The following is an 8,748-nucleotide window of genomic DNA, read 5'->3' on the forward strand; positions in this document are numbered from 1 at the left end:
TGTGGCACTGTCTAAAAAGGGTGGTGTGGTACTATCTACAAGGGGGGCTATGTAGCACTATCTAAAAGGGGGCTTTGTGTGGCCCTATCTACAGGGTTTGCTATGGGGCCCAGTCTTTCCTAGTTATGTCCCTGGCTACAGCTATGTGTACAGGCAGACCAACTTTCACAGACCTCACTTTAATGTAATACTATCCTCATCTGTGTCAATTACCTTACACAGCTTAGTATCATATGCAAATTTGGAACTTTTACTCTGTAAGCATCTAATAATGTCACAAGGTCAATTATATAGACATACTGTCTGTGAAGTCGGTTTAGCTGCACAGGGCTCTAGAGAGGAGGGGGGGGGGGGGGGCGCAGCCAGGGAGCTGATCTGAGCCAATTCATATCTAATCCCTGTCCAAATACACCCTGTTCCTTTTGTGCCCCCACACAGTAATGCCCACCTTTGGGTAACAAACAGCAAGAGTGCTCCTTTGTAACCCTCACACTTTCATAGTGCCCTGTTTGTATGGCACAGTCGATTCCTCCTTGGTGCCTCTGACAGTAATAATGCCTCCACACAACGTCATTCCTCATAGTCCCCCACACAGTATCATGTCCGATAATGCCCCTACACAGTATCATGTCCCAGTAGTGGCCCCACACAGTATCATGCCCCATTGTACTGACAGATAGTGTCATGTCCCCACTCAGTATCATTACCCCATAGTGCCGACCACAGAGTATCACATTATCTTTAGGGCGCAAATATCATTGACCGCCCTGGCGAGGCAAGGGAACCATTGGTTCCTGTCACCACCAATCGGTGCTTTTTTTTGTTAAAGCAGGTGGCGCAAGCAGGGCCGCCATCAGGGGGGTTTTAGTTGTACTAGTGTAGGGGGCCCGGCCAAACTTAATTGAAAGGGGGGCCCGGCAACTGCCGCGACTTGCCTTTGGTAGAAAAAAACAGGCCCCTGCAATGGGCCCCTCTCATCACCGCCGCGAAACACCGCTTGAGCGCGCGCGCGAACGACCGCAAGCGCGCGCCCACGCGCGAACGACCAGGCGCGCCGCCGAGAGGGAGGCGGTGCGTCCGCAACACAAGTCCGATCTACGGGGAAGGATAGCAGCGGCGCACAGTTTACTTACCTGCTGGCCCGCCTCCGACTCCGCCTCCTCGTCGTCCTCCTCCTCCGCCTCCTCATCCGACTCCGCCTCCTCGTTCGACTCCGCCTCCGCCTCCTTCTTCTCCAGAGCGTAGCTGCGTAAAGAGAGGGGGAGGAGTCCAGTTCTTGCGCGGCGGCAGGAGTTACATGATCCCCGCCATTTTCTGGAGCCTGGGCCGAAGAAATCGCCTGAAGAGGACTGGAGTGGGAGCAGCTCTTCTGACACGGTGAGTAAAGTGTCTCAAAGTGCTGTCTATGTATGGCCCTGTTCACACAGTATTTTGCAGGCCGAAAAAATCTGCCTCAAAATGCCTTAAAGAATTTTGAGGCAGATTTTGACCTGCTCACAGTATCTTGCCGCGTTTTTTGCTGCGTTTTTTGCCCGCTGCGATTGAGGACATCAGACAAAAAACGCAGTGAAAAATGCATTTTCTGCCTCCCATTGATTTCGATGGGAGGTCAGAGGCGGAACCGCGGCAAGAAAGGACGTGCTGCTTTTTCTTTTTTCCGCGACTGGCTCCCATTGACTTCAGATTAAATCAATGGGAGGCGGTTTTGGAAGTTTTTTGGTGCTGATTCTGACGCATTGTCCGAGTCAATATCAAGGCCCAAAAACTCTGTGAACTGGGCCTTATTGTTAGGGCTTATTCAGACGAACGTGTAATACGTCCGTGCAACGCGCGTGATTTTCACGCGCCTCGCACGGACCTGTGTTACTCTATGGGGCCGTGCAGACTGTCAGTGATTTTCATGCAGCGTGTGTCCGCTGCGTAAAACTCATGACATGTCCGATATTTGTGCATTGTTCGCGCATCACGCACCCATTGAAGTCAATGGGTGCGTGAAAATCACGCCCAGCACTTCCGCAGCAGTATAAACTATGAATGAAAACAGAAAAGCACCACGTGCTACAAACATACAAACAGAGTGTCATAATGATGGCGGCTGCGCGAAAATCACGCAGCCGCGCATCATACGCTGCTGACACACGGAGCTGTTATGGACCTTTTGCATGCGCAAAACGCAACGTTTTTTGTGCGCAAAAAGCACACGCTTGTGTAAATCCGGCCTTAGGGTAGGAACACACTAGGCATGAACACTGCGGATTTTATGCAACACATTTTATTGTGGAAAATCCGCACCGTATCACAGTCGCAGCAGAGTGGATGAGATGTGAACAAATCTCATCCACACGCTGCAAAAACAATTGACCTGCAGTGTGGCTTTTTAAGCCGCAACATGTCAATTTATGCTGTGGAATCGCCGCTCGTCTGTTGCGGAAATGCTGCGATTCTGCCGGAAAAATCACAAATGAGAAAAAAAAAGGTACTTTTTTACATTTATAAAAAAGTTTAGACTTGCCCCGGCCGTAGTCCTGGTGACGCGATCCTCTATTCTTAGCGCAGCTCGGCCTCCTGGGATGACGTTTCATCCCATGTGAATGCTGCAGCGGTCACATGGTCTACAGCGTCATCCCAGGAGGCGGGGCTACGTTCAGAAGAGAGAGATGCGTCACCTAAACTACGACCAGGGCAAGTCTAAACTTTTTTTTCCCTGCAGGATTCCCGCAGCGGACAAGCCTTACGAAACCTGCGCCACTATTTGGTGCGGTTTTGCTGTCGGAATTCCCTGCGGCTACCGGGGCGGATAAGCTGTGGAGTTTTACTCAGCATATCCGCCTAGTGTGTCCCTTATGATGTCGCTCCTGGAGCCTCTGCCGGTCTCTAAATAGGCAATTTGTCCAGTAGAATTTGGAATTATTTTTTTTTGTGAACCAGCTTAAAAAAATACAAAACTTTTGTGTTAGGGCCTGTTCACATCACCGTTCGCTTCCGCTCCAGGGTTCCGTCTGAGGTTTCTGTCGGGTGAACCCCGCAACGGAAAGTGAAAGTGACAGCACAATGGTGACGGAAACATAGCTAATGGTTTCCGTTCATCACCGTTCCGGCAGGTTTTCGGACGGAATCAATAGCGTAGTCGACTGCGCTAATGCTGACGGAAACGGAAGCTGTGCTGTCACTTTCACTTTCCGTTGCGGGGTTCACCCGACGGAAACCTCAGACGGAACCCCGGAGCGGAAGCGAACAGTGATGTGAACAGGCCCTAACACAAAAGTTTTGTATTTTTTTAAGCTGGTTCACAAAAAAAAATAATTCCAAATTCTACTGGACCAATTGCCTATTTAGAGACCGGCAGCAGCGCCAGGAGCGACATCATAAGGGACACACTAGGCGGATATGCTGAGTAAAACTACACAGCTTATCCCGGGAGCCGCAGGGAATTCTGCCAGCAAAACCGCACCAAATAGTGGCGCAGGTTTGGTGAGGCTTGCCCGCTGCGGGAATCCTGCAGGGAAAAAAAAGTTTAGACTTGCCCTGGCCGTAGTTTAAGTGACGCATCTCTCTCTTCTGAACGTAGCCCCGCCTCCTGGGATGACGCTGTAGACCATGTGACCGCTGCAGCAGTCACATGGGATGAAACGTCATGACAGGAGGCCGGGCTGCGCTAAGAATAGAGGATCGCGTCACCAGGACTACGGCCGGGGCAAGTCTAAACTTTTTATAAATTTAAAAAATTAAAAAAGTGCCTTTTTTTTTTTTCTCATGTGTGATTTTTGCGGCAGAACCGCAGCATTTCCGCAACAGAGGAGCAGCGATTCCACAGCATATATTGACATGTTGCGGCTTAAAAAGCCACACTGCAGGTCCATTATTTTTGCAGCGTGTGGATGAGATTTGTTCAAATCTCATCCACTCTGCTGCGACTGTGATACGCTGCGGATTTTCCACAATAAAATGTGTTGCATAAAATCCGCAGTGTTCATGTCTAGTGTGTTCCTACCCTAAGGCCGGATTTACACAAGCGTGTGCTTTTTGCGTGCGCAAAAACGTGGCGTTTTGCGCATGCAAAAGGTCCATGACAGCTCCGTGTGTCAGCAGCGTATGATGCGCGGCTGCGTGATTTTCGCGCAGCCGCCATCATTATGACACTCTGTTTGTATGTTTGTAGCACGTGGTGCTTTTCTGTTTTCATTCATAGTTTATACGGCTGCGGAAGCGCTGGGCGTGATTTTAACGCACCCATTGACTTCAATGGGTGCGTGATGCGCGAACAATGCACAAATATAGGACATGTCGTGAGTTTTACGCAGCGGACACACGGACACACGCTGCATGAAAATCACTGACAGTCTGCACGGCCCCATAGAGTAACATAAGTCCGTGCGAGGCGCGTGAAAATCACGCACGTTGCACGGATGTATTACACGTTCGTCTGAATAAGCCCTAACAATAAGGCCCAGTTCACAGAGTTTTTGGGCCTTGATATTGACTCGGACACTGCGTCAGAATCAGCACCAAAAAACGTCCAAAACCGCCTCCCATTGATTTAATCTGAAATCAATGGGAGCCAGTCGCGGAAAAAAGAAAAAGCAGCACGTCCTTTCTTGCCGCGGTTCCGCCTCTGACCTCCCATCGAAATCAATGGGAGGCAGAAAATGCATTTTTCCCTGCGTTTTTTGTCTGCTGTCCTCAATCGCCGCGGGCAAAAAACGCGGCAAGATAGTGTGGGCAGGTCAAAATCTGCCTAAAAATTCGGTGCGCGGTTCCAGGCGGTCGCGGGTGCGCATGCGCGGGAGTTTGCGGGTGCGCGTGATCGGTCGCACGGGCGGCAGTGTTTGACGGCCCCCATGACGACCCCCATGCTACCCAGGGCCGCCATCAGGGGGGGTATTATGGGTACTGATGTGAGAGGCCCGGCCAAACCTAATTGAAAGGGGGGCCCGCAGCTCACGACATTCTTTTGGTGAAAAAAACAAGCCCCATTGCCCCCCTTTCAATTAGGTTTGGCCGGGCCTCTCACATCAGTACCCATAATACCCCCCCCCTGATGGCGGCCCTGGGTACCATGATATAGTGCTGGACGGAGTACCGTTAACAGGCGGTGCCACGGTAGGGGGGCCCAGAAAATTTAGCTGTAGGGGGCCCTGAAATTCCTGATGGCGGCCCTGGGCGCAAGGATGTCATTGCAGCGCCTGCATAATTTCCGCTGTAGCAGGCCATGTCAAAAGAGACCAGTCCTGCATCGCTGGAGGAGAGGATGGTGCGGGAACGAGTACAGGTAAGTACTGCACTACCTAAAGGGGCATTATTTACAGGGAGCACTTTGGCACTGTAATGCCCATGGCCGCGGGCCGCCAGGTTTACTTACCTCCTGACGGCCGCAGCCATGGATCGGTGAGCGCTGGTCCCCATCTCCTCCTCAGGAGACGCCATCGCTCACTTCCGCTTCACTCGGCCGGGTCCCGTAGGGTGCGCGCGCACGCTCGTGCCCGCTCTTAAAGGTCCAGCGCGTGAACTTGAGTTAAAGCACCGAATTAGCCCATGAGCACCCTGGACTATAAGAAGGGCCCAGCTCCTTCCTGCATTGCCTGAGCGTTGTTGTCGTTACCTATGTTTGTCTCTGCAAATGGTCCCTTAGTGTTTCCTACTTCCCAGTGTTCCCGTTCCTGTATCCTGTGTCCCGTGCTATTCAGAACCAAGTGCCGTATTGAGTTGGGGTTGTGCTGCGCTAGGTACTACACCTGTCCTGTTACACCATGCCTGGTGTCTGCCTGCTGCCAAAGTCTCATCCGAGCCTGTCTTGCTGCTGTCCGAAGTTGCCACAGGTACACCTATTGAACTTTAGACTTTTACCTCTGTCCTGTTGGCCAGCTGCCATACCGTTAAGGTTTTATGGCCTAGTGGGTCCACGCACCCAACGTGACAGTACCCTCAGGTCATGGACCCCGCTGGTCAATCCAAGAACATGATGACGTCACAAGAGATGCGAGCGGATATGCTAGACCTCCGGTCTCGACAGGACCAACTCCTCCAGGCATTGAACATTATTGCACATCGGCTGGATGTGCAAGCTGCCGTTCCTCCTACTACACCTCCTGGCAGTACAGACCCTCCGACTACACCTCCTGGCAGTGCTGATCCCCGATTTTCTTTGCCACTACCTCACCGCTATGATGGAGACTTGAAGACCTGCCGGGGATTTTTAAACCAGTGCCAGATCCACTTTAGCCTGTATCAAGGGCATTTTCGACTGATGGCGCAAGGGTCGCTCTCATCCTCTCTCTTTTCACTGGCAGGGCCCTAGCATGGGCGAACCCTATCTGTGAGAGACAAGGACTAGAGACCCGTGACTTCCAGGCGTTCCTACGGACATTTCACAAGTCTCATTGGCAGCTGCCTCCTTGCTGAACCTACGCCAGGGAGACACTTCCATGGGCGAGTACGCCATCCACTTCCGCACCCTGGCGGGAGAATTGATGTGGAACAATGAGGCCCTGGTGGCTACACTCTGGCAGGGACTGTCTCCTGTGATTAAGGACGAGCTTGCCGTCCGAGATCTGCCGTCTACCCTGGATGACCTCATCCTTCTGGTCACCCGGATTGACATAAGGATCCGAGAACGGTTCCAAGAGGCTCGTCGGGAGAGAAGACTCCCTAGCCCGGTTCCTACTTTACAGCAACCCCTACTGTCCTCATCAGCTGTTTCTCCAAAGGAGTCTTTGAAGATGGACCAGTTCAAGCTGTCTACCCAGGAGAGACAACGCAGATGCACCTCGGGACTCTATATTACGGCCTCGGAGGACATCTTGTGTGTCTGTCCCCCCAAAAGCCCCAGAGCCTATAGTTGGTTGGAGAGACAACCCTGGGTGAAGAAAGACTTTCGTCTAAATTGTCCATTTACGTGACCTTAGTTTCTGGCGAAAAAACGCATCGGGTCTCTGCTTATCTGGGCCCCTCTAGAGAGGCCTTTGATTGTTGTATCAGTGAATGGACTACCTCTGCCAGACCCGGTTGTAGCCGTGACCAAGCCATTGAAGCTCCAAGTAGGAGCCCTTCATTCCGAGCTCATCTCGTTTTTTGTCTTGTCTAAGGCCGTCAACCCTGTGCTGCTGGGCCTGCCCTGGCTCCGACTGCATGCCCCAGTTCTGGACTGGAATTCTGTAGTGGTCCTCCAGTGGTGCCCCGATGGTCTCAACCGCTGTCTGGTACAGATTCATCCGGTCCAGCCTCCTCTGGCTCGGTCCTTGGCAGGATTGCCTTGCCATTATTCTGCATTCTCGGATGTCTTCAGTAAGAAAGAGGCGGAGACGCTGCCTCCACACTGGGCGTATGACTGTCCTTTCGAGTTGATTGCTGGTGCATCCCTTCCCCGTGGTAGGGTATATCCTCTCTCCTTGCCAGATACCCAGTCAATGTCCGCCTATATTAAGGAGAACCTGGAGTGGGGATTCATTCGGAAGTCCTCCTCTCCGACTGGTGCTGGATTCTTCTTCGGCAAGAAAAAGGATGGTTCTTTGTGACCCTGCATCAACTACCGGGGTCTCAACCAGAGTACGGTAAAAAAAATAGGTATCCGTTGCCATTGATTTATGAACTGTTTGATCGCATACGAGGACCCAAACATTTTTCTAAGCTCGACCTGCGGGGGGCTAATAACCTAATCTGGATTCGCCGGGGTGACGAATGGAAGACGGCATTTAACACCCGTGACGGACACTATGAATATCTAGTAATGCCCTTCGGCCTTTGTAACGCTCCAGCGGTCTTCCAAGAGTTCGTTAATGACATCTTCCGTGACCACCTCTATGTTTGTGTTGTGGTCTATCTTGATGACATCTTGATGTTTTCTCCAGATCCAATGACCCATCAGAGACATGTCCGTCAAGTTTTGCTGCGGTTAAGGGAGAATCGCCTGTACGCCAAGTTGGAGAAGTGCGTGTTTGAGAAAAATGCTCTACCCTTCCTGGGCTACATCATCTCGGATCAACGCCGCAAGATGGATCCTGAAAAGGTAAAGGCTGTCCTGCAATGGCCACACCCTCAAGGCTTGAGGTCCATACAGCGTTTCCTGGGATTTGCCAATTTCTACAGACAGTTCATTCCAAACTTTTCCTCACTGATATCTCCTATCTCTACCCTCGCTAAGAAAGGCATGAACGCCAAGGTGTGGTGTAAAGCATTTGCCTGACACAGCTTCTGACACAGCTTCTGTGTCGACGCCCGTGGTTAATCAGCCTGCATCAGCCTGCATCTGTTCCTAGGTCTGCTAGAGTGACTCGATCTGCTACCACTCAGGCTAGTAGGCTGAGGAGTGGGAGAGCCTATCGCAGCCTGACCAGACTGTTCTAGCTCCCGCCCTTGGTCTACTTATGCCTTCATTTGCTGCTTGTCCTTTGCCTGTGATACTCTTGTTCCCTGGCTCTGCTGTTCCTGCTGTTACCATTGGCCTCTGCTTCATATTGACCCTGACTTGACTGACTATTCTCCTGCTCTGCATTTATTACCACGTACACTCCTGGTTTGACTTGGCTCATCCACTACTCTGTTGCTCATGGTGTTGCCGTGGGCAACGGCCCCACTTCCCTTAGCTTCTGTGTACCCTTGTCTTGTTTTGTCTTTCGTGCACATATTGAGCGTAGGGACCGTCACCCAGTTGTACGCCGTTGCCTAGGACCGGCTGTGCAAGTAGCCAGGGACTGAGTGGCGGGTAGATCAACTGTCTGTCTCCCTATCCTGACAATACATAATCACAGGCCC

The sequence above is a fragment of the Rhinoderma darwinii genome, chromosome 8, assembly GCF_050947455.1.
Source record: "Rhinoderma darwinii isolate aRhiDar2 chromosome 8, aRhiDar2.hap1, whole genome shotgun sequence".
Taxonomy (NCBI): domain Eukaryota; kingdom Metazoa; phylum Chordata; class Amphibia; order Anura; family Rhinodermatidae; genus Rhinoderma; species Rhinoderma darwinii.